Below are 24,315 nucleotides of genomic sequence, written 5' to 3'. Positions count from 1 at the left end.
AAGGAGAAGCCGAGGAGGCGCCCCTCGCCGGCTCGTGCAGCCCGCCGCTGCCGGCGCTTCCACCGCGCGGCGACGGCAATGACGACGACGACGCAGACGGGCCGCCCTAGCCTGCGGGAGCTCGCCGGAGCCAGCGGCGTTCGAGGTGGCCGCGGTCATCGTCGCGTAGGAGTCGCCGGCGCGGAAAAACCCTCCGCCGTCCCAAGAACTACCCCGGTGACAATCCGGGGCCTAATCTAGTAGTTTAGGTCTCAAATTATCGAATGTAGCTCGAACTGCTACGTATTTTGGATAGTTTAAATGTAAATTATTGACGAATGTAGCTCGATTGGAGCAAAATGGGATCAATTTCGCAAGATCGTCGCGACGTTTGATTTTCGTTTCTTCCGTTCGCGAGTTCGGTTCTAATATGCGTCGTGACAAAAACCATCTAAACTAAAAACTCCGCGTTTTCAGTTCGAAAATATATGGACTCTGCTAGAGATAGAGATGCTCTAAGATGTACAGTACCCTGGATTGGGTCCCGGGAGCACATGTTGCAGGGCTCTGTGGTTTGTTAGGTTACGGGTACGTACACTTTCCCAACGTTTAGCGTTATCTGTTGGTTCGGGACCAAGCGATGAACAGAACTGCGTCGTGACCACATGAAGTTCAGAGGTGAATATAGCGCGTGACCACACACGCACACACTACGCAGCGTGTCATAAGCTGGCTCTGACTCGTGGCGAACGAACGCCTCTCGTTTAATTAGCCTCCAGCTCGAGAAACTCAAAGCAGAGGCTAAGCTACATATAAGGCTGGCCATAGTGCAAAGTATCATATAGTGATATCATCTATATGATACTAGTTTATGATATTACCCCTATAATGGTTAGTATTATCTAGTAGTATCATAATCTCATGATATTTAATTATTTGTAGAATCTCAATGCAATTGTGTGTATATGATGTATTTGACTTAAATTATCTAGTTTCACGTCTTTATGATACAGTATCATATTATGATACCACTAGCATATCTCTCCTCATTAATTATAGCGTCACATCAGATTTTTGCCAAGGTAGCATGCATGATACTCCTTATGATACTAGCACTATTGCTAGCCTAATTAAATCTTTATTTTCAAACACTTATAATTTATATTTTAAGAAAAATCAAATAATTTTTTTGGAGGTAGCCAATGATGTGTATTACAGACATTTTAAATCTCACTGTGAACTACTTTGTATCCTACGCTATACAAAAATGATGAAATCTGATAATTTTATAAATTTATTAGATTTTGTTATTCGTGCAACCTAGAATAAAAAGTAATTTGTATTGAGATGTTACACGTATGTATTCGAGCTCTTTTACGGTGATTGGCACGGAACCGGAGTTCCGTCCGGGTTCCGTCTATTTCAATTTTTCTTAACCGTTGATTAAATCAGTCATAATCTTGGTGTAATCTTTATAATACTTTAACCATTCTGAGCGTACGTTGGAGCGGTCAAAATTGATCGTGGCCATCATCAATTCATCAAAATAGAAAAAAGAGACGCTAGTAAAAATAGGTCATCGACCATCCTTGTATCCTCTCGCCGTGGCCTTCCTCCTATGAGCGCCGGCCGCCGCCACCGCCGCCGCCCGGTCCATCCTTGTATCCCGGGTCAGCCCCTACCCGACGAGCGCGGCCCCTTCTCATCGAGCGAGATCCCGTCTCGCCGCACGGCTAGGTCTAACAATGTCCCCTCCTCATCGGCGTGATCCCCGGCCAAGCTCGCCCGGATGGCCACGCCTCCCAGGACGTCACTCCACGACCTCCGCTCGGTCATCTCCATCTTTGTTCGCCGTGCGTCAAGTCTCCCGATTCCCCGCCGCGATTGCTCCCCGGCGCCCTCTTCCCCGTCCGCACTGCTCCGCCACCGCGGGGCCGCGGGGGACGTCCGCTCGTCTTCCAGCTCGTCCCGAGCTCTACGCCGCCTCAGGGGCCTGCTTCCTCGACCTCTAGGCCCCTGCACCTCAGCGTCTGTGGACCTCCCCTATCGTCACCAACGGGAAGCAGCTCCGCCCGTGTTGGTCTTGCCGCACGTGGTCAACCGAGCCGCTGCAGCCAAGCCACAATTTCAGTCCTCTGAATCAATCTAACAAAGAATTATTTCAGTATCAGCTGCAGCAATATAAAGGTGTTGTACCCAACTTTGTTTCTGGAGATTTTCCTGTTTTACATTACAATGGGTTTTTTTTAGAATGACATTACAATGCTGCTATTGATATCATTCAGTCTTAGGCACTGTAAAAATTATATTTCTGTGGTTCTTGCTTTTGTGGGATCTCACTGTCAAAATTCTTTCAGTATTAAGGGAAAATTATATGGAAAAGTGAAGAGCTTATGCTAATTTTTGTTGCTGGTAATGTAGATAAGGTTGGCGGTTATGACTGTAGAGACAAAGAAATTGTTTCAACTTTTATTATTCTGAAAATATGCTACTACATCCTATAGGGCTACCGAGGGTGAAGGGACTACAAAACCTGGAAGGCTGAAAACATGATAATGAGGTCTATCAAAAAAGATGCCTAAATGCGTGAAAGTCTCTTTCTTGTCCAGTTTGTTTATACTACTTGACTAAAATAATATCATGGGATGCAACAATGTAAGCTGGCTCTAATATTTTGTGCTCTCCTTGTCTACTTTCCATTGGTGTGGCTGGCCATAGTTGCATACCTAATGCAGATGCAACAGGGTAAATGGTTTAGTGCATAATATTATGCTAAATTTTAGATTTTGAACCAGATTGCCAAGAGTTGGCTTTTATTTGATTTGGTGGCCATCTATATCTCATACATCTTGATTCTCAGTTTTTTTTGTGATCCAGCTTAGTGAATAACAGATAGCTTAGTGAGCTACTTCATCTGCTTCAGCAAGTAGAATCTCTCCAGGTTTTGGTAAGGCCGAAGGTTCAGAATAAGGAATTTAATCTATCCATAAGTAAGCTTCACCAGAAGTGTTGTCTATTCAGTCTCTGAAGCCTCTCTACACAGTGATGTATTTAGTAGTTTCCACATTAAAGTTGTATCTTACTCTGTACAAAATGGTAGTGGCCAGGGTAAACTACTACTAGTATTGTTCCTCGCTAATGCAAAGGTGGGGTTTTTTACCATCATACATTTCATTATGGTTATGTTCATGTTGGCTCAGAGATCCCCTTTTCAAAATGAAGGTTAATGTTCCATGGATGGATGGATACTCTGCAGTCTCGTGGTGGTCAACATTTGATGGTGCCCTGGAGGCTGGAGCAGCTGCAGCTCCTCTTCAGCACAGCAGGGGCGCTCCTGCGCTATCATGATCAAAACTAATACAGGAAAGAGAAGCGTGCGTTGCGTCAAACTTGTGTAGGGACAGAAGAAGTATTTATCTTTCACATCTAGTATTGCAATCCTGGCTTGCGATTTATAATGCAACATTTAGAAATGGAGCCATGTCCCTGATTCTACAGTATGCAAATTCAGAAAAGATAAATGTGGTCCATAATTGTTGCTTCTGGTTCTCCTAGAAAACATTCATCTCGATGTCTGCTTTCTAAAACATCAGAGGTAGTTAGACCCTGGACGTTTTTTGGTGGTTGTTTTTATCGAACCAAAAGATCAGATCGGAAAATTAGATGCTACTGAGCTACTCCCTGGACGAGTCTCCATATATCTACATTTTGGCAACAACAGTACCACAGAATGCGTGATGGTCTGTATGGTAGTTAGCTCGTTGGCATGACAACATGAATCAATCACCACTTTTATTATTCTTGCTAGCTGCAGGAACACTTCTCCTGCTTTGTTCACTCAAGTGAAGAATATACAGGACACTGATATTTGGGTATAAATTTGAACTGAACTAAAGGAACCTGTGCAATACAGTTTTGCCGAGGCTTATCTGCAACCTGTACTACCAATGAACAAATAGTAGACAAAGGAGTAGGATATGAGCATAAAAGGTTCCAAGATATATCATAAATTTTTTAAAAAACACATAATCTTTGTTCACGGCAAAGCACACTAGAAAACACATAATCATCCGAAGTAAATTTCACTGAGCAAATATTTTTTCCTGACTCTACCAAAGACACGTGTGGACTCGGTCATGACGATGAACTATCTTCCTCCTATCCACTCTGGGCAACATCGAGGTAGCCAAAGGGGCAACATCAGCATTCCACGCATCATCTTCGTACGGGCGTATCCTGGCCAAAAGAATAGAAATGTATTAAAGGGTTCAATTGACTCTGCACCTAATAAGGGTGAGCTGCTTCCAAGCTGCGAATGAAAGAATAAGGTCAAAATTACCTGTATCGGATTCAGTAGCAAGGTCAACTAAGAAGCTTTCTTGTAGGAGGCCAGAACATTCAGTGTTCCTTTCACTGCTGGGTCAATCAACTCCACCTTAAATTTAAGACATTGGTCAGAGTTGCTAGTGGAGTAGTATTTTTTATAAGCAGCAACTTTCACCAATTGGATAGAGACAACCAGATACTAAAGGAACACAATATGCGCGTTGAGTCCCAGTAAAAATCTAGTTTTATTTCCTATTTGAATTAAGAATTGTAGTCTTGCAATGAGAAATCTCTGCATAAATAGCTTCCACATTTTAACCATATGAGAAATAACTGGCTGGAAGCTTTCTGGTGCTATCTCTTGATGCAAACAATGCCTACGTAATTGACAAGTGCACACTGAAAAAAATACTCTGAACTTACTGAAAACATTCTCTGAACCTGCTGAGCACCAAGACGACGGAGGAGGCCATCAGGATCTTCACCGAGGGCCTCAAACCTGTGAGGGTCATGCGGAAGATGGGCTCGTCCACCACCGACTCTGGGTCGGACGATGACGTAGAGCTCGACTCCTCCGAGGAGTCCACCGCGCGCGTCGGCAGTGGCACCGGCTGCCGCCGCCACGGGCACCCATCGAGATTCGACAGCGACATCACTTGATTTCCGCTCCTTCCTCGCCTAGCTCTGGTGGCCGACAGCCACCCAGGTCCCCCGCCGCCGCCGCTCCTCCCCTCGTCGGCCACGTCCGAACGACGCCGCCACTTCCCTATGTCGCTGCCCCCTCCCCTCCGTCGCGGACTCCATCTACCACAGCCGGCTGAGTGATGCAGCCCCAAAAGAACCCGGGGATCTCCGGGGAGAGACCACCATCTGAGAGAGTAAGAGAGAGGATGATCTGAGAGGGAGAGACACGATGAATGGTGAAGGACGAGAAAGATGTTTCTCAACTGTGAGAGATATGATTAATTTGCTTGAGATATGTGCAGAAATGTCAACTGTTTGTTGCTTTAAGATTCGTGAATTCTCATCAGATGTTTCGGCCGCTCCAAAGGATGCTCGTTTTGTATGATGTTCGTAAAATGTATTAGAGGTTCCGGTCCCACTTTTATGGTTCCGTTAGTTTGGTTCCGTCTTTTTTCTACCGTTAGATCGGGGTGGTTGAACGGTTATTAAAAATGCCAATCACTCTAAAACTTGTTATGTAATACATATCATTGACTATTTATATGAACTTTTCTTCAGAATCTTTTCAAACTTCAAAATATGATTTTTGAATGTTTCAAAATAAAGAGGTACATATAGTTTGGCCTTAGTTTAGCCACTCTCCTCCGAACTCCGGCTATTACCAAATTACTTCAAACCCCAACCAAACCCAGCAGGTAATATGATGAACCTCCATCTGGGGACTCTACCAGCGAGATATTTCCCACGTCCGGTGAGGTGCTAGCAAAGTCGATATTTTGACAATCACTACAGGAATCCATCGAGGTGCCGACGGCCGGCGGCCCTCGGCGTACCACCGCCTCGCCCTCGGCGTATGGTACGCCGACGGCGACCCTCGGCATAGCTCCTCGGGCAAGGTAAGCCTCGGGACAGCCCAGCTGGCCGTCGGCGTAGAGGAGACCGTCGGCGTAGAAGGCGAAGGCCGAGGGCGAGGACCACCCGTCGGCGTACTAGCCCTCGGCGTAGCAAGCTAACGGGCGACGTCGATCTGACGGTCGTTACCGCTACGCCGAGGGTGCGGCCGTCGGCGTACGCTGCCACGCGGCGGGCCCTGGCGAGCGCTAGCGCACGCTACGCCGAGCGTGAGGCCGTCGGCGTACGCTGCCACGCGGCGGGCCCTGGCGAGCCGCTGGCGCACGCTACGCCGAGCGTGAGGCCGTCGGCGTACGCTGCCACGCGGCGGGCCCCGGCGAGCGCCGGCGCACGCTACGCCGAGCGTGAGGCCGTCGGCGTACGCGCCACGCGGCGAGGCCCCGGCGGCGCCGGCGCACGCTACGCCGAGCGGAACCCCGTCGGCGTACATGAGACCATTTGGTCCATGTCGACGCTACCCCGAGGGGGAAGCCGTCGGCGTAGCTTGGACCATTTGGTCATTTTTTTTGGTTTTTTTGCTGTTTTCCAGATTTGGCGGATAATAAAAGCACATAAAATTCACATAAAATTCACAGGAACTTCGCATGAAGTGCAAATACACATAACATGAAGTGCATACATAGTGTCATAGTGGATACATAGTGCCATAATGTGCATACATGGTGGTGCCATAGTGTGCATACATGGTGCCATAGTGTGCATAAGATACATGGGACTACTAGAGGAGCTCGTCGCCGCTAAACACCGGCCGATTCCTTCCGGTAGAAGCTGCGGAAGAACCACCGGGAGAAGGACCGGGAGAAGTACCGGGAGAAGTACCGGGTGTAGCACCGGGAGAAGGACCACCATGATGAACCGGTGTGATCTCCCTCCCACCACCCTCGATTTCCGAACATCCCGTTCCCTACACACATGTTCTCGAGATGTTAGCAATTTGCGAGGCAAAGGAAAGCCGTAGTATTCGGTTTGGCGAAGAACTTACCGTTGTTCTCCCATAGTACTCCGCAGCGAAATTTTCCTTCGATGGCATGTTTGGCGCCGGCCCCGAAAGGGAGGCATCGGCCCTAAATCCGCTCGTCTGTCCAGCTTTGATTGGCCACCATCGACGCCCGCAAGATAGTTTACATGTCGGTCTTTGCGTAAATGAAGCATCAAACTAGGGGAAAGTGGGACTTGTCATCATTTGCGAAAACAAAGGTTGGAACTTACATGTATATATGCCATGTACTCCATGAAGTGCTGCCGGTGCTGGTTGAAGGCCACCCGATATTCTTGATGAGCGGCCACGTAGGCGGCCTCGAAGTCGGCTACAATTTCACAAATTCATGTCTCGTTAGCACTTAGCAATGTATGAATGAAAGTCGGAAAGAGGATGGAAATGAGGGAAACTTACGTCGTATGCGGGTTGTTGCCGAGCCCGGCGACGAGGCGGGAGAGGGGGGCTGTCCTTGGTGAGTCCCGCCTTGAGACGCGTGAAGGTCGTGGTGAGGGTATGCTTGACGGCCTTGTTCATCATGGCGAGACGGCCATGCGGCAACCCTCCGGACGACAGGACCAACGACTCCTCGTCGACCTCCGCGCTCATGGGGTCATCCACCTCCGGGTGACGATGCCTCACCATCTCGCAAGTAGTTCTCGACGTCCCCGGCGTAGGTGCCGAAGTACTCGGGGAGCGAGGGCCGAGGCTGCGAGAGATCGGGCTTCTTAAGCCGCATCTTGTTGTATATCTCGAGGTCGACATCTCCTCCTCGGGTCCTAACGCGGCCCTCTCGCATCGCGAAAGGAAATGTTGTGAGTACCAACTTTGAACCCGAAGGAAAATAAAATGTATACATACCGTCTTCCCCTTGTAGCGCTCGTAGCCGAGGTTTCCCCCACAGCTGTGTGCCACCGTCGCCTCGGTTCTCCGCGTTCCGCCTCGCCACGGCCGCAAAGTCCTCGTCCATCTTGAGCCACCTCGTCCTAACCATCTCCTCCCATGCCTCGGCATGCGGCTCGGCCCAATCGGGGATAACCTGAAAATGCAATACTCAACTCAATCTAATGCAATCGCAACTTAGTAGCAATGTAGAATCTCATTGACATTTTACTCACCGACATGTAGTCCTCCACCGTCATCTCGTACTCGGCCTTAGCATTCTTACCGACAATGTCCGGCTTATGGACCCTCTCGCCTCTCTCCGCCCGTAAGTGACCCGCGGACGTGATCCTTTGGTTGTACCACACCTCGCGGTGTCAACCTCTCACAAGTCGCCCGCAAAGTCCTCGTTCGCGGCCGTCTCCTCAACCTCGGGCGCCACACGATAAAAACACTTCAATCATGCAAAAAACAATTGTGAGATTCATGAGTTAGAACATTGGGGTCATCAAATATGAACGAAGCTCGAGAAAATATGTCTTACCCAAAACTTTCTCATCACGGCCTCGCAGCTCGTCGGGAAGCCTACGCCGGGGCACTCTCGTAGTCCATCCAAGTAGTGGCTAGCTTCTTCTCGCCACTGGGACAAGGCCGAGGGGATAGTACTTGCCCGGCCGTAACTTCCTAAGCAAAGCTCCAATCATGCCGCTAGGCGTGCGCCCCTTGACCCCCGGAGGAAATATCCAATTGCCGCACATGAAAATCAAACATTAGCACATGAAAATCAAACATTAGTACATGAAAATCGAAATTGCCAAATTAGTACACTTACTCGTGGCCACCAGGAATAATAAGGGTCTTCGCCTCATGGGTCTTAGGCTCCTTCCTCTCGTCGGGGACTCTCGCTTCCCCACGAATCTTCACTGCCTTCGGCCGCCCATCCTCCTCCGGAGTCTCAAACCCGCGGCTAGAGTCCTCCTCGGCTCTAGACTCCGTCTCCGCCTCCTCTCTAGACGTCCCCTCCAAAAAGAACCCGAAGCAACGTCGCTCGAAGCCGAGGGTGGTGGCTCAAAGTCCGGTCCTCCCCAGCCCACCTCCACCTCCACCTCCACCTCCTCCCAAGCCACCTCCACCTCCACCACCTCGTCCCCGTCCCTCGTCCTCGTCCTCGTCCTCCTCCTCCTACCGCAAAGTCCTCGTAACGCGGATTGCGACGCGGTTCCCTCTCACTCCTTCTAACATTGTTCTTGCGTTGTTGCATCTTCTTAAGCAAGCTCGACGAGTCCTCCTTGCCGCCGCTCATATTGTTCAATCACCCGCATTGAGAAAGAGAAAACAATTAAGAAGCATGTTGAAAAATATATAAATAGTAAGCATAAAGACACTAAACAATTAAGAAGCATGTTCAAGAATATATAAATACTAAGCATAAAGATACTAAACAATAAAGAAGCATGTTGAAAAAAATATAAATACTAAGCATAAAGATACTAAACAAATAAGAAGCATGTTGAAATATAAACACATAAAAGACCCTCACCAGACTCGTCATCAATCTCATCGTCAATCTCATTTTGTTTCTCCTTGCCACTATCACTATCACTATCTTTTGAGTAGTAAGTTGGATTTTGATAGACGGGTGGAGGCTCATCATCGCTATCATCTTCCACTTGTAACTTCTCGAGCATATCTATGTCCTTTAGATCCACCACCGACTCACCACGAGTTTCGCATCGTTCCCGAGGTCCTCTTCAAGAACACATTCTAACTCAAAGTGCCCGAAGTCCTCTTCCTCTTGATAGAAAATTCCCTCGTATGTTACAGGGTCAATATTGTTGTAATCGTTCTCGGAGGGAATCGGTAGGTTACCATGTGGCGATACCTGAAACACGACTTGCCAGCTCTTAAGTTCCGCTTTCTAGCATGGATAGGGCAAATAATAAACTTGCTTGGGTTGGTGAGCCACAATATAGACATCGGCTCCACTATAGGTGGTTAAAGGCCCAACTCAACTAACCCAATGGACTTGGTAATTTTTTTGTCCACCTCTTGGGTCGAACCAATGACACTTGAACACAACGAGATTGAGTTGTTTGTTTGTACGGTTGAAGGTCAGCTCGTATACATTCTCTAACCTCCCGTAGTAATCAAAGGTATCGGATCCTTTAGTGAAGACACCAGTATTTATCGTTTTTGGATTCGCCCGGCCCTTCCGGTGTGTCTCGTATGGAATCGAAACCCATTCACGTCATACTTCTCATACTTCATGACGTCACTGGTTACAACCTTGGGAAACACATCTCAACTCATCTCGTCATCTCAACGTTTGCATCAGCTCCCTACAATCACGGTTCAAATTTGTTGTGTGCATTAGTTACGTGGAATAACAGGGACAAGTCACATATTGGTAGGTAAGAGGGACAGCTTAGACATTACTTTTTTCATGAACCAAGACACAAAGTTTATTTTTACTTCGGGAGCACCCTCTTTCGGCAGAGTCTCCAACTCCGCGCCCGTGGGATCGCGCGGAAGCCACCACCGTTCATCCGTGAATTCGCCGAAAGGATACAATAAGCATTAGACCGAGTTGAGTGTAGGTGATCGAAACTAGATACAATAAGCATTACACCATGTTACCTAATGAAATCGTGACCGCCATCGTCGTCGTCCCCCCACCACTTCCTTCATGTTCATAAGCACATAGAGCATTATGCAATCCTTCTCTTCCCTCTCCAATCTATATTTTTGTCCTTTACCAGCCTTGCCACCGGGACATTGGAATAGTTGAAGCTTGGGGTCATTCATGGGCACGTCGACATTGTAACGAGAGACCGGGTTATGCGTAGTGGGAACTTCATCGAGATAGTACGTTGTTGCGGCATCCGCCATCTCCCGAAGGCACGTTGCCTCAGCCTATGCATGCTTCAATCTTGGCTTTGTTTCCAGCTTATCTTCCGAATATACTTGAACTCTCTCTCAATACAAAACCGCCACCGAAACCGCACTCGGGCCACCCAATAGTGCCTCGTTTGCGAGGTGCACAATGAGATGTGCCATCGGAGTAAAGAAGCCCGGCGGAAAGATCATCTCCAAATTGCATAGCAACTCCGGCACTTGAACTTGCAAGCTTCTCAATAACCGTAGGACATATCCGCTAGCACAGCAGCGTGCGGAAGAAATGGCTCAACTCCACGAGCACTCGCCATATTTTCTCGGGGAGATACCCTCGAAGCATCACCGGCATCAGCCGCTCAATCCATATATGATAGTCATGACTCTTGAGCCCGGTGACTTTTCCCGTCGAAAGATTGACTCCCTTGCTCATATTCGAACAATAACCATCGTGGAACATCACAACGTATTTTAGCCACTTGAATGCCTCCTTCTTTTGGATGGAATCAAGGCAGAAGTCGGCGTGCGGCTTGAACCAATTCTTTCGACGGCCGCAGGGACGTTGCATGTGTAATTTCTTCCTATCACGGAGCTTCTCAACATCGACTCTAGCCTTGACATTATCCTTTGACTTCCCGGGAATGTTTAGGCACGTGTGAAATAAGGACTCCGCGACATTCTTTACGGTGTGCATCACATCGATGTTATGGGGAAGTTCGAGGTCCTTGTAATACTCGAGCTTCGTTAAGGCTGCCTCGTGAGTCCAGGTTGTGCGTTACACCATATCCCTCAAATTGATGGCCGGATTCCGATGCCGCCGGCACGAGAGCACGTAGCTCGGCATCAACAGCTATACCATCGAACTTTGGCACCTCTCGTTACTTCATGCACAACTTTGCCTTTCTTGAAGTTCTTTTGTCTTCTCCGAACGGATGCCTCCGTTTGAGGTACTCGCCGATTCGTGTCAAACGCAACATACTTGCGACCCTTATTTAGCCAAAGGAACTCAAGTCGATGCCTCGCACACCGGGCATGGCCATTTACCAGCCGTACACCATCCGCATGTTAGGGCGTACCGGGCATGTCATGCATGGTATACCGCAACCAAACTTTCATGCGTAAGTTTGTCTTCGATGCTCGGTCGTACGTCAACGTCCCGTGGTGCCAAGAGTGGTTCAAATCTTCCACAATCGGCTGCATGTAGACACTCAAGTTCTTCCCCGGTAATGGGGCCCCGGAATGATCGGCGACGAAACATGGTCTTCCTCGTCATTAGGACTCCGGGAGGGAGATTGAGCGGAATTACAAACACGGGCCAACAACTGTAATTGGCATTCGACATACCATATGGATTGAAGCCATCCGTAGCTATCGCAATTCTCGACATTCCGAGCATCCGTCTGCCCTATGGGGGTATTTTCTATCAAAGTTCTTCCATGCATTGCCATCAGATGGATGTCCCATCTTCGTCCGCCCTCGATTGTCCTTTATTCGAGTCCCCATCTTGTGCCACGTCATCCGTTTGGCGGTCTCCTCGCTCAAGTAAAGCCGCTGGATTCTTTTTATGAATGGGAGATACCGAAGAATCGACTTTGCGATCTTTGACCGCCTCACCCGACCATCCTTTCCCGTTACCTCTTCATACCTAGAGGCCTTACAAATGGGACAAGTACTTGTCCTCCGCAAACTCGTTTCCGAAGAGAACACAGCCTTTTTCACAACAGCTCTATCCTTTGATAATCCATGTTGAGCGCCGACATGAGTTGCCTCGTCTCGTGCGTGCTTTTAGGCGTACAATGCCCTTTGGGCAACATGTTACCGCTTGTTTTCAGACTTGCTTCGAAGCCGTCACGGGTGGTGTTGTACCGGGTCTTGTCGGCTAGACATTGGGAGATGGCATCGAGCCGAGAAATCTCGGCGCCATCGTACGGAGGCGTCTTAGCGGCGGCTATCATATCATAGAAGGCCTTCGCGGCCGGCTCTGGTTCCTCCGGCTTCGGGAGGTTCCTCCCGGCTCCGGCGGTTCCTCCCGTGAAGGTGGCGACTCCGGCATGTGGGCATCGACAAGATCATCTAGAAAGTCTCTAACCCCATCGTACTCATTGCCATTGAGCCGCCGCCGCATCACCTCACCTCTCGTCACGTTCGTGCTCATCAAAGTCGATCCGCGTGACGTAACGAGGCATATACCCATATTGCGTAAGGTGTTTAAACATGTCATCCTTTCCACGACGGTGATGCTTCAAGCAACGATTGCACGGGCAAAGTGGCTGAACCTTCTGTTTTGTACCACGCGCCAACTCCTTCACTAAATGCCAAGTCTTCCTTATCCACTCATCTCGTTTTATTAGTCGCACTAACACGGCCGGTGTACATCCATCCATTATCAGCCATCCTCTCGCTCTATTGGAAGCCAAACGACAAGCATAGCATTTATATCAAATAGGAAAATGCATCATATTTTAATTTTTTTAACGAGCAAAACGAATGCATCAACCTACATCTCTACTAGGTGGGCTCCTAGCAGCCGCCGGATCCGTAGATTGAGTACGTTCTCCATGCTCTACCCGGTCCGAGTCAAGCTTCGGCAGCACCTCCCGCTGCTCTCCCGATACACGTCTCGCCAAAAGACAAGAGGATGTGCATCCGGAGAACAACGGTGAGGCGCTGCCGAAATCCTGACTCGGACCGGAGCGAGCATGGAGAACGTACCCAACTACGGATCCGCCGACTGTCCCGTAAATGCCGCAAGCGTTACGGTTGAAAATATGCCGACCACTAATGCATATTTATCCGCGTAACGCTTGAGGACGGGAAGTGACACCTAGGTTACGCAACTTGACTTGGAAAATGAATCTAGTGACATAAATAAAATGCGGAGAAGAAGTTGGAAATTTTGCTCACCCTCGGCTGTAGAGGAAGTAGTCGAACAAGCGAGTGTCGATGTCGGTGACCGTCGAGAAGCGCGTCAAGATCCGGGATCGTCACGCCGGGGTGCTCACGACGAGGCGGTCACGGCATGGCCTATTACAAATCCATATTATTAGAAGAAATTCACATTTGCATTTCTATTTCCATTATTAAACATAGCATTTCAATTTCAACTACACATTTCTATTTCTTTCCAAATGTCCAGGATTCTATTTCTATTACTATTTCAAATCAATCCTATTTCTATTTTTTTCTACTATTTACACTATTCTATTTCTATCCCCACTATCTATGTTTGTATTTCCAAATAACTTTGGTTGTCCTTCCAAATGATTAATTTCCAAAAACAATTACAGTAAGAGATTTGGATCGGTGACCATCGGCACACGAGACACAAGGTCGACTTACGCAAGCTACGCACACAAGTACATCTTGCACGGTAATGATTAGGTCACTGAAAACTACAGCGAGATGTGATTTCCGCCGCCTGCACAGTGCAAGATCTCACGAATAGCGTACGGTTGGCTAATAAGTTTCCAACAAAACAACTTGCGCGTAGGTAATGGATGAACAAATCCGGATCACACGGGAATAGCAAACTATGTATTATCCCGTATGAGGAACGGCGGGGCGCGCGGATTGATCTAGGAGCACGCGAGAGATGAGCGGAGGAGGAGGGAGGGGAGAAGAATGGTGGATACCTGGAGCGAGGAGGGAGGCGCGGCGGGCGAGCGAGGAGGAGGCCGGGAGTGAGGAGGAGCGGGGGCGGCGGGCCGGGTCAGGGGCGGCGGCGGGTCGGCGGGCGGCGGCGGGGCGAGAGGAGGAGGGCGGGGGCGGAGGAGGGAGCGGGCGGCGGCGGGTCGCGCGGGCGGCGGCGGGTCAGCGAGCGGCGGCGGGTGAGGAGGCGGCGGCGGCGGCGGGTAGGAGGCGGCGGCGGCGGCGGCGGGTAGGAGGCGGCGGCCGTGGTGTTTCGGGCGGAGAGGGCGGGGAGAACGCGAGCACGGGGCGGGGACTTGGCGAAAACGCGTGCCGACCGGTGTTTTGGAGCACGGCATGTGCCCTACGCCGAGGGCCACCGTCGGCTTAGCGCGTTGAGGTCGGACGCCGGGGCCACCCGCTAGGGCTTGGATACGCCGAGGGCCACCCTCGGCTTATGCTAGTGTCGCCCGGCTAGACCGGTGGGACAGTGGACCTGGATACGCCGAGGGCCACCCTCGGCATACTTTTTTTTTTGTTTTTCTTTCCTTGTTTCTTCTAACCATAATTAATATACTAGTGGGAGAATTATTAAGACGAGATTATTAAGGGACGAAACGCCGTGGCGGTTACCGCTTTTGCCCGTCTTCGATCGGGCGGTCTACCTCGACCTCCATCGGCGGTGCCTCCATAGGAACAAGTAGTACGAATTAATTATATCATCTTACGCCGAAGATTCCCTACTGGTACATGAAACGCTAACCTCATCAAAATTAATTTTTAGGCTCCGTTTGCTTTGCCAACCTGCGCAAAACGGGCGCACGGGACATGCGGTATGGCCGCACGGGCGCGCGCGTGCACCCGTCCGCCAACGCGCGAAACGGAAAACATTTAGCACATAAAATGACGCGTCCTAGACCTAAAAACATTTTTCCCTCCATTTATTGAGCGAAGGAAAGTGTCGCCCCAGCTCAAATCCGGTCAGTTTCCGACGGATTCGGCGAGGCACCGCAGGAAGCGGGTGGGATTCCCGGATGGCTTCCGCGCGCATATGGCATGTGATAGGTGGTGCGTAGGAGGTATCCCTACCGCCGCGCGGAGGTCCCGCGCGATACCGAAATGCGCACCATGTAGCCGCTTCACAAAAAAAGCCCTTCCAAGCACTCCGAAAATGGAAAACCGTCGCCCGTGGTTCGGATTGGAAATCCGCGACCGGGGCCTTGCTTCCCATCCTAAGGCCCACGCACGTGCCAAATATGGCCTCGTTCCGACAAACTATGTGGTGAAACGGGCCGTTTCCTACTCATTTCCCCTAAAAGCCATAGAACTCCGGGCGAGATAGCCCTGTTCGTGAAGGGTTCTCCAAGATAATTGCCGTATCCCAGTTCCGTCTTTTGAAGTGGTTACTAGGACACATAAAATGACGCCACGCGGCTCCGCTCGATTTTTTGGCTCCGTTTGCTTTGCCAACTGCGCAAAACGGGGCCGCCGGGACATGCGGTATGGCCGTACCGGGCGCGCGCGTGCACCCGTCCGCCAACGCGCGAAACGGAAAACATTTAGCACATAAAATGACGCGTCCTAGACCTAAAAACATTTTTCCCTCCATTTATTGAGCGAAGGAAAGTGTCGCCCCGGCTCAAATCCGGACAGCTTCCGACGGATTCGGCGGGCACCGCAGAAGCGGGTGGGATTCCCGGATGGCTTCCGCGCGCATATGGCATGTGATAGGTGGTGCGTAGGAGGTATCCTACCGCTGCGCGGAGGTCCCGCGCGATACTGAAATGCGCACCATGTAGCTGCTTCACAAAAAAAAGCCCTTCCCGCACCCCGAAAATGGAAAAACCGTCGCCCGTGGTTCGGATTGGAAATCCGCGACCGGGGCCTTGCTTCCCATCCTAAGGCCCACGCACGTGCCAAATATGGCCTCGTTCCGACAAACTATGTGGTGAAACGGGCCGTTTCCTACTCATTTCCCCTAAAAGCCATAGAACTCCGGACGAGATAGCCCCGTTCGTGAAGGGTTCTCCAAGATAATTGCCGTATCCCGGCTCCGTCTTTTGCAGTGGTTACTAGGACACATAAAATGACGCCACGCGGCTCCGCTCGATTTTTTGGCTCCGTTTGCTTTGCCAACCGCGCAAAACGGGGCCGCCGGACATGCGGTATGGCCGTACCGGCGCGCGCGTGCACCCGTCCGCCAACGCGCGAAACGGAAAACATTTAGCACATAAAATGACGCGTCCTAGACCTAAAAACATTTTTCCCTCCATTTATTGAGCGAAGGAAAGTGTCGCCCCGGCTCAAATCCGACAGCTTCCGGCGGATTCGGCGGGCACCGCAGAAGCGGGTGGGATTCCTGGATGGCTTCCGCGCGCATATGGCATGTGATAGGTGGTGCGTAGGAGGTATCCTACCGCCGCGCGGAGGTCCCGCGCGATACTCGAAATGCGCACCATGTAGCCGCTTCACAAAAAAGCCCTTCCGGCACCCCGAAAATGGAAAAACCGTCGCCCGTGGTTCGGATTGGAAATCCGCGACCGGGGCCTTGCTTCCCATCCTAAGGCCCACGCACGTGCCAAATATGGCCTCGTTCCGACAAACTATGTGGTGAAACGGGCCGTTTCCTACTCATTTCCCCTAAAAGCCATAGAACTCCGGACGAGATAGCCCTCGTTCGTGAAGGGTTCTCCAAGATAATTGCCGTATCCCAGCTTCCGTCTTTTGCAAGTGGTTACTAGGACACATAAAATGACGCCACGCGGCTCCGCTCGATTTTTGGCTCCGTTTGCTTTGCCAACTGCGCAAAACGGGCCGCCGGGACATGCGGTATGGCCGCACGGGCGCGCGCGTGCACCCGTCCGCCAACGCGCGAAACGGAAAACATTTAGCACATAAAATGACGCGTCCTAGACCTAAAAACATTTTTCCCTCCATTTATTGAGCGAAGGAAAGTGTCGCCCGGCTCAAATCCGGACAGTTTCCAGCGGATTCGACGGGGCACCGCGAGAAGCGGGTGGGATTCCCGCATGGCTTCCGCGCGCATATGGCATGTGATAGGTGGTGCGTAGGAGGTATCCTACCGCCGCGCGGAGGTCCCGCGCGATACCGAAATGCGCACCATGTAGCCGCTTCACAAAAAAGCCCTTCCGGCACCCCGAAAATGGAAAAACCGTCGCTCGTGGTTCGGATTGGAAATCCGCGACCGGGGCCTTGCTTCCCATCCTAAGGCCCACGCACGTGCCAAATATGGCCTCGTTCCGACAAACTATGTGGTGAAACGGGCCGTTTCCTACTCATTTCCCCTAAAAGCCATAGAACTCCGGACGAGATAGCCCCTGTTCGTGAAGGGTTCTCCAAGATAATTGCCGTATCCCAGTTCCGTCTTTTGCAGTGGTTACTAGGACACATAAAATGACGCCACGCGGCTCCGCTCGATTTTTTGGCTCCGTTTGCTTTGCCAACCGCGCAAAACGGGCCGCCGGGACATGCGGTATGGCCGTACGGGCGCGCGCGTGCACCCGTCCGCCAACGCGCGAAACGGAAAACATTTAGCACATAAAATGACGCGTCCTAGACCTAAAAACATTTTTCCCTCCATTTATTGAGCGAAGGAAAGTGTCGCCCCAGTTCAAATCCGGACAGTTTCAAGCGGATTCGACGGGGCACCGCAGGAAGCGGGTGGGATTCCCAGATGGCTTTCGCGCGCATATAGCATGTGATAGGTGGTGCGTAGGAGGTATCCTACCGCCGCGCGGAGGTCCCGCGCGATACTGAAATGCGCACCATGTAGCTGCTTCACAAAAAAAAGCCCTTCCGGGCACCCCGAAAATGGAAAAACCGTCGCCCGTGGTTCGGATTGGAAATCCGCGACCGGGGCCTTGCTTCCCATCCTAAGGCCCACGCACGTGCCAAATATGGCCTCGTTCCGACAAACTATGTGGTGAAACGGGCCGTTTCCTACTCATTTCCCCTAAAAGCCATAGAACTCCGGACGAGATAGCCCCGTTCGTGAAGGGTTCTCCAAGATAATTGCCGTATCCCGGTTCCGTCTTTTGCGGTGGTTACTAGGACACATAAAATGACGCCACGCGGCTCCGCTCGATTTTTTGGCTCCGTTTGCTTTGCCAACCGCGCAAAACGGGGCCGCCGGACATGCGGTATGGCCGTACCGGGCGCGCGCGTGCACCCGTCCGCCAACGCGCGAAACGGAAAACATTTAGCACATAAAATGACGCGTCCTAGACCTAAAAACATTTTTCCCTCCATTTATTGAGCGAAGGAAAGTGTCGCCCCGGCTCAAATCCGGACAGCTTCCGACGGATTCGGCGGGGCACCGCAGAAGCGGGTGGGATTCCCGGATGGCTTTCGCGCGCATATAGCATGTGATAGGTGGTGCGTAGGAGGTATCCTACCGCCGCGCGGAGGTCCCGCGCGATACCGAAATGCGCACCATGTAGGCCGCTTCACAAAAAAAGCCCTTCCGACACCCCGAAAATGGAAAAACCGTCGCCGTGGTTCGGATTGGAAATCCGCGACCGGGGCCTTGCTTCCCATCCTAAGGCCCACGCACGTGCCAAATATGGCCTCGTTCCGACAAACTATGTGGTGAAACGGGCCGTTTCCTACTCATTTCCCCTAAAAGCCATAGAACTCCGGACGAGATAGCCCTGTTCGTGAAGGGTTCTCCAAGATAATTGCCGTATCCCAGTTCCGTCTTTTGCAGTGGTTACTAGGACACATAAAATGACGCCACGCGGCTCCGCTCGATTTTTTTTGGCTCCGTTTGCTTTGCCAACTGCGCAAAACGGGGCCGCCGGGACATGCGGTATGGCCGTACCGGGCGCGCGCGTGCACCCGTCCGCCAACGCGCGAAACGGAAAACATTTAGCACATAAAATGACGCGTCACACTTGTACACATATGTTATGGGCATATGCAAGTTTTCCAGCGATTCGACGATTCGATGGTCCGTATCTTGAAAAACCCTAGGGCGGGGACCCCGCGGATCTACCCCTATAGCTTTCTCCGTGTGAGGGTTTACCAATGGACTTTTTTACTTGCTTTGGTTTGTTTAGGACATATGTATATGGAAACCATAGGTTGTGCATACTTTACCATAAAATAGGCTATGTTTGAGCAGTGGCGGGAGTTTCCACATACAGATCCTGCATTTCACCAAGTGCTAGCCCATGTATGCGGAAATCGTCAACGCCGGGTACATGCAAGGTTAGACAAACCTTACATCACACTTGTACACATATGTTAGGGACAAATGCAAGTTTTCAAGCGATTCCGACGCTCCGGTGATCTCGTATCTTGGGAAACCCTAGGGCGGGGACCCCGCGGATCTACCCCTATAGCTTTCTCCGTGCGAGGGTTTACCAATGGATTTTTTTATTTGCTTTGCTTTGTTTAGGACATATGCACATGGAAACCATAGGTTTGGAATGAAATAGGCCCGGATGAGCCGTAAGGCGGAGTTTCCACATACAAATCCCGGATTTTACCAAGTGTGGGCCCATGTATGCGGAAATCGTCAACGCCGGTACATGCAAGGTTAGACAAACCTTACATCACACTTGTACACATATGTTAGGGACAAATGCAAGTTTTCAAGCGATTCCGACGCTCCGGTGATCTCGTATCTTGGGAAACCCTAGGGCGGGGACCCTGCAGATCTACCCCTATAGCTTTCTCCGTGCGAGGGTTTACCAATGGATTTTTTTATTTGCTTTGCTTTGTTTAGGACATATGCACATGGAAACCATAGGTTTGGAATGAAATAGGCCCGGATGAGCCGTAGCAGGAGTTTCCACATACAAATCCTGGATTTTACCAAGTGTGGGCCCATGTATGCGGAAATCGTCAACGCCGGGTACATGCAAGGTTAGACAAAACTTACATCACACTTGTACACATATGTTAGGGACAAATGCAAGTTTTCAAGCGATTCCGACGCTCCGGTGATCCGTATCTTGGGAAACCCTAGGGCGGGGACCCTGCGGATCTACCCCTATAGCTTTCTCCGTGCGAGGGTTTACCAATGGATTTTTTTATTTGCTTTGCTTTGTGTAGGACATATGCACATGGAAACCATAGGTTTGGAATGAAATAGGCCCCGGATGAGCCGTAGCGAGAGTTTCCACATACAAATCCTGGATTTTACCAAGTGTGGGCCCATGTATGCGGAAATCGTCAACGCCGGGTACATGCAAGGTTAGACAAACCTTACATCACACTTGTACACATATGTTAGGGACAAATGCAAGTTTTCAAGCGATTCCGACGCTCCGGTGATCCGTATCTTGGGAAACCCTAGGCGTGGGACCCTGCAGATCTACCCCTATAGCTTTTTTCGTGCGAGGGTTCACCAATGGATTTTTTTAATTTCTTTGCTTTGTGTAGGACATATGCACATGGAAACCATAGGTTTGGAATGAAATAGGCCCTGGATGAGCCGTAGCGAGAGTTTCCACCGATTCGGACGCTCCGGTGGTTTGTATCTAGGGAAACCCTAGGGGCGGGGACCTCGCAAATCTACCCCTAGGGTTAGGGTTAGGGTTAGAGTTAGGGTTAGCAATGGACTTTTTTCCTTTGTTTTAGGACATATGTACATCGATAGCAGATGTTGGGCCCACTCGGATCCCGTCGACCCGTCTACGAAGAGCGTCACTCGTGGGATCTACATAAGCCATCTACCATTTTTTTCTTTAAAAAAGTAACTATTTTTACATAATTCATACTAGTACATAAATAAAACAAACATAATATAAAGTTAATGACCAAAAAGAAAAAAAGAAAAAAAAAATGTATGCCGAGGGTGGCCGTCGGCATAGGTGGGTGATGCCCTATGCCGAGGGTGGCCCTCGGCGCCTCGCCGACGCCGTGACCGGGCCGTCACGGCCGGAGCGGGACCGGAGCGGATGCTCGTGCTACGCCGACGGCCTTGGGTACGCCGAGGGTGGCCGTCGGCGTATCCGTCTCTACGCCGAGGGGATGTCTACGCCGAGGGGCTCGTTGGGCCGCTGCCCTGGACCGGACGTACGCCGACGGCCCCGACATTTGGCCGTCGGCGTACGCCACGGCCGTCGGCGCATCGCGCCATTCCTGTAGTGAATGAAGGCGACGAACTCGCTCTCACACATGACACATCCCATGTTCTGCGTTGTTGCATTATTCATTCAGGCCAAGCTTAGGGGTCTACCACAGGCATTGATCTATATATATATTACTAGTAGCTAGCCAAGCAAGCTCTTGGACCTACCGACACTGTCATGCCGACTTGCTCCGATATATCCTTGACCCCATGTCCTGCATACGGGTTACGCTTTTGCAGTGTCAGCGGCGAATATGGAGAGGGATTTCTCGTTTATCAGTGGATGTACCGTTGCCGAATACGTACGTTCTGGACGTTTACTAGTAAGCTAGCGAGCGAGCGGATCAAGCTTGCAGACGAGCCGAGCATGTGCATGCGAGGACCAAGTTGAGATCCAAGGACAACATCCATCGCATTCCTTCCCGCATGGCTTTGTGGCGCTGCATGCTAGATCTAACAGTCATGTGGATGTGTTTCTGGGCCTCTGGCCATTCATAGTTGCCAGTGCCGACATGTGATGCCTGTTTTTATTATCATGCATGCTTGCGTGTCATGCGGACCCCCCATGCATGCATGGCTGCAACTTCTGGGCGACGAGTTGTGTAGATTTGTAACTATACACTAGGCTGTATTTGGCATGCACACAAACATTCACAGGGATTAACAGTCCATTTACTCTCAAGTGAGGATGAATGGGCCTGCCTGGTTCGATCTGTATCTACACTGGACTGGAAATCTGGAGATCCTGCCGGCTACGATTCACAGTGATAAGTTACTGCTTACGCTCCATGAAAGAAATCGAGCCCGGTACAGACGATGAAAGCCGTGACTCGGCGTGCAATATTGCAATGCATGTCAGCTGAGACGTCTCTTGGGCATGATAATGCATAGTTCCATGGACAGGAACGATGCATACATGTCACCTTCTGTTTCCCACATGTACATCACAGCTGGGCTGATGGTGCACGCACGCTATTTGCTTTTCAACACACGAGCCTTTCAGATGTCCCGCTCCATCGGCGAGGCTCCGTCTCCAAGCCATGGAAAGCCGATCAACTGGACATGCATGAGGTCCACGCTTTGTGTGCAACCAACACCACTAACTCGATTCGACCGGACAAGAAATGGATTTGCCACCCCCTCATCTATTAGGCCATCTCCAAGCGGGAGACGCAAACAGACGCCGACCGTTTGCGACGGTCCAAAAATGCACCTAATACGCCGCTCGGGACAGTCGAAAGTGGCTGGCGAAGATAGGCATGACATCAAAATATCTAATTGTTCGACTAATGGGTCAACACGAAATGATATATATGAGCGTAGCAGTGGTGTGGCCGCTCGTGTAGTTTTGTCGCTGGAACGGTTGTGTTAGAAAAAGATGTGTGAGCCAGATAGTTAAGCAACTAAGAATTGTGATTTTTAGACGAAAATTGAACGATTTCGTTGAATCTTGATCAGTCTGACATTGCGTCCAGGAAGACGTTCCTGCTGTGCCTTGGAGATGTAGTGCCCACACTCATTCTCACTACTCCCAGTTAAAACAGCATTAACAATAACACGGTTCCTCGTGCCGTGAAAGCGTATTCTAATCTGTCCAGCGCACAATATTTAGAGAGAGGTGCTGGTCCGAGATCGCCAGATTTCTGAACCCGTAAAAGGAATCTCACAGCTCCCGAAATCAGTGCTGTTTGAAATGAAAAATCTACTCGGTTCTGAAGATCGACGCAGAGACCACTGTGCAGCATTTCGATCCTCTCAAAACGCAGGCTATTCTGATGGAATGCTTGGTTCCACCCGCACAACACAGCTCACTGGAGCAGCTCGTAGATGAGGTAGATGTTTCAGGCAGGCAATCTAGTAAATAAATTCCTGCAGAAGACAACCGATTTTTTTAAAATAATACGAATTTTTTATTTAATTCTAGGAATAGCGCGCGATTTCGAAAAAGTGCAAAAGTGTGATCTGATCGGTCAGCTAATGACCGATCGGTCAGTAGCAGGCCGACTCCCAGTTGGCTGTTGCGCCCCTGTCAGGGGTAGTACTAGTTGGTCGATAGCTGATCAATTGGTCAGCTACAGACCAATTAGCCAGCTACAGACCAATTGGCCAGCTACTATCCGACTAGTGCATGGATTTAGTTTAGGTCATTAGCTGACCGACCAGATCACACTTTTGCACTTTTTTAAAATCGCGCGCTATTTCTAGAATTAAATAAAAATTTTGTATTATTTAAAAAAAAATCGCCAGAAGACATGGGTATATATCGTGGCCAGGGAGATCAAATGGGAGAATGCAGTCTACTAGTCCAGGCACAGTAACCAGCGGTGCTGTTACCAAACAGATTACTGTTATCCAATCCTGGCTTCGATCGGGGCTCGTGTATCGACGGGCGAAAGGAGACCAGATCGGCAGAAACGGATCAGGCAGCTTGTCATAGATCCTCTGCATCACAGCCCGTGTGACCCCAAGGATTTACTTGCTTGCTCATCCGATGACATTTTTCGTTTGAGGTTCAGAAACTATGAGCAAGAAATATTTTTTCCTTCCCAAGGTAATGTCAGCCATTTTATCTGGTGCAGAGTGCCTCCGGCCACATCTTCCCCTTCGGTTAGCATCGGAACGCAGACGATCCTAAAACAGCAACGGAGATAGTGCTACCACCGGGACATCTACAGGCACGGCTGAGAGCTGTGACCACTGACGCTAGACACGGAAGTGCCCAGCCACCCATGCGATATTCAGTCGGCGCAGGGTCGTATCGCATGTATACACGGACTCCAGGACAAGCAATCGACTTTCCAAGGGATTATTAAGCTCGCTTAGAGCAATTCCAATAGTATAGCCAACTGTTGGCTATAACAAGTTGTCATATCATTTGTAGTCATCATATAGCTAACATGTACAATAGTTGGCTATAAGAATGTAATCTTTACTTAAT

At 50.2% G+C, this 24,315-nt stretch overlaps 1 long non-coding RNA gene across 1 annotated transcript; it reads right to left on the bottom strand.

Annotated features, from left to right (window-relative positions):
• Positions 1-1,987: 1,987 nt before the first annotated feature.
• On the bottom strand, positions 1,988-4,975 carry LOC124700206. Its single transcript, XR_007001673.1, has 4 exons — positions 4,729-4,975; positions 4,319-4,414; positions 3,767-4,215; positions 1,988-2,087 (listed from the first exon to the last, which is right to left on the bottom strand). It is a non-coding gene; the product is annotated as an uncharacterized LOC124700206 (long non-coding RNA).
• Positions 4,976-24,315: the final 19,340 nt, after the last annotated feature.

Source organism: Lolium rigidum, chromosome 3, assembly GCF_022539505.1.
Source record: "Lolium rigidum isolate FL_2022 chromosome 3, APGP_CSIRO_Lrig_0.1, whole genome shotgun sequence".
NCBI classification, from domain to species: domain Eukaryota; kingdom Viridiplantae; phylum Streptophyta; class Magnoliopsida; order Poales; family Poaceae; genus Lolium; species Lolium rigidum.
The sequence above is the reverse complement of the archived record's forward strand: the minus strand, read 5'-3'. Positions and strand labels throughout refer to the sequence as shown.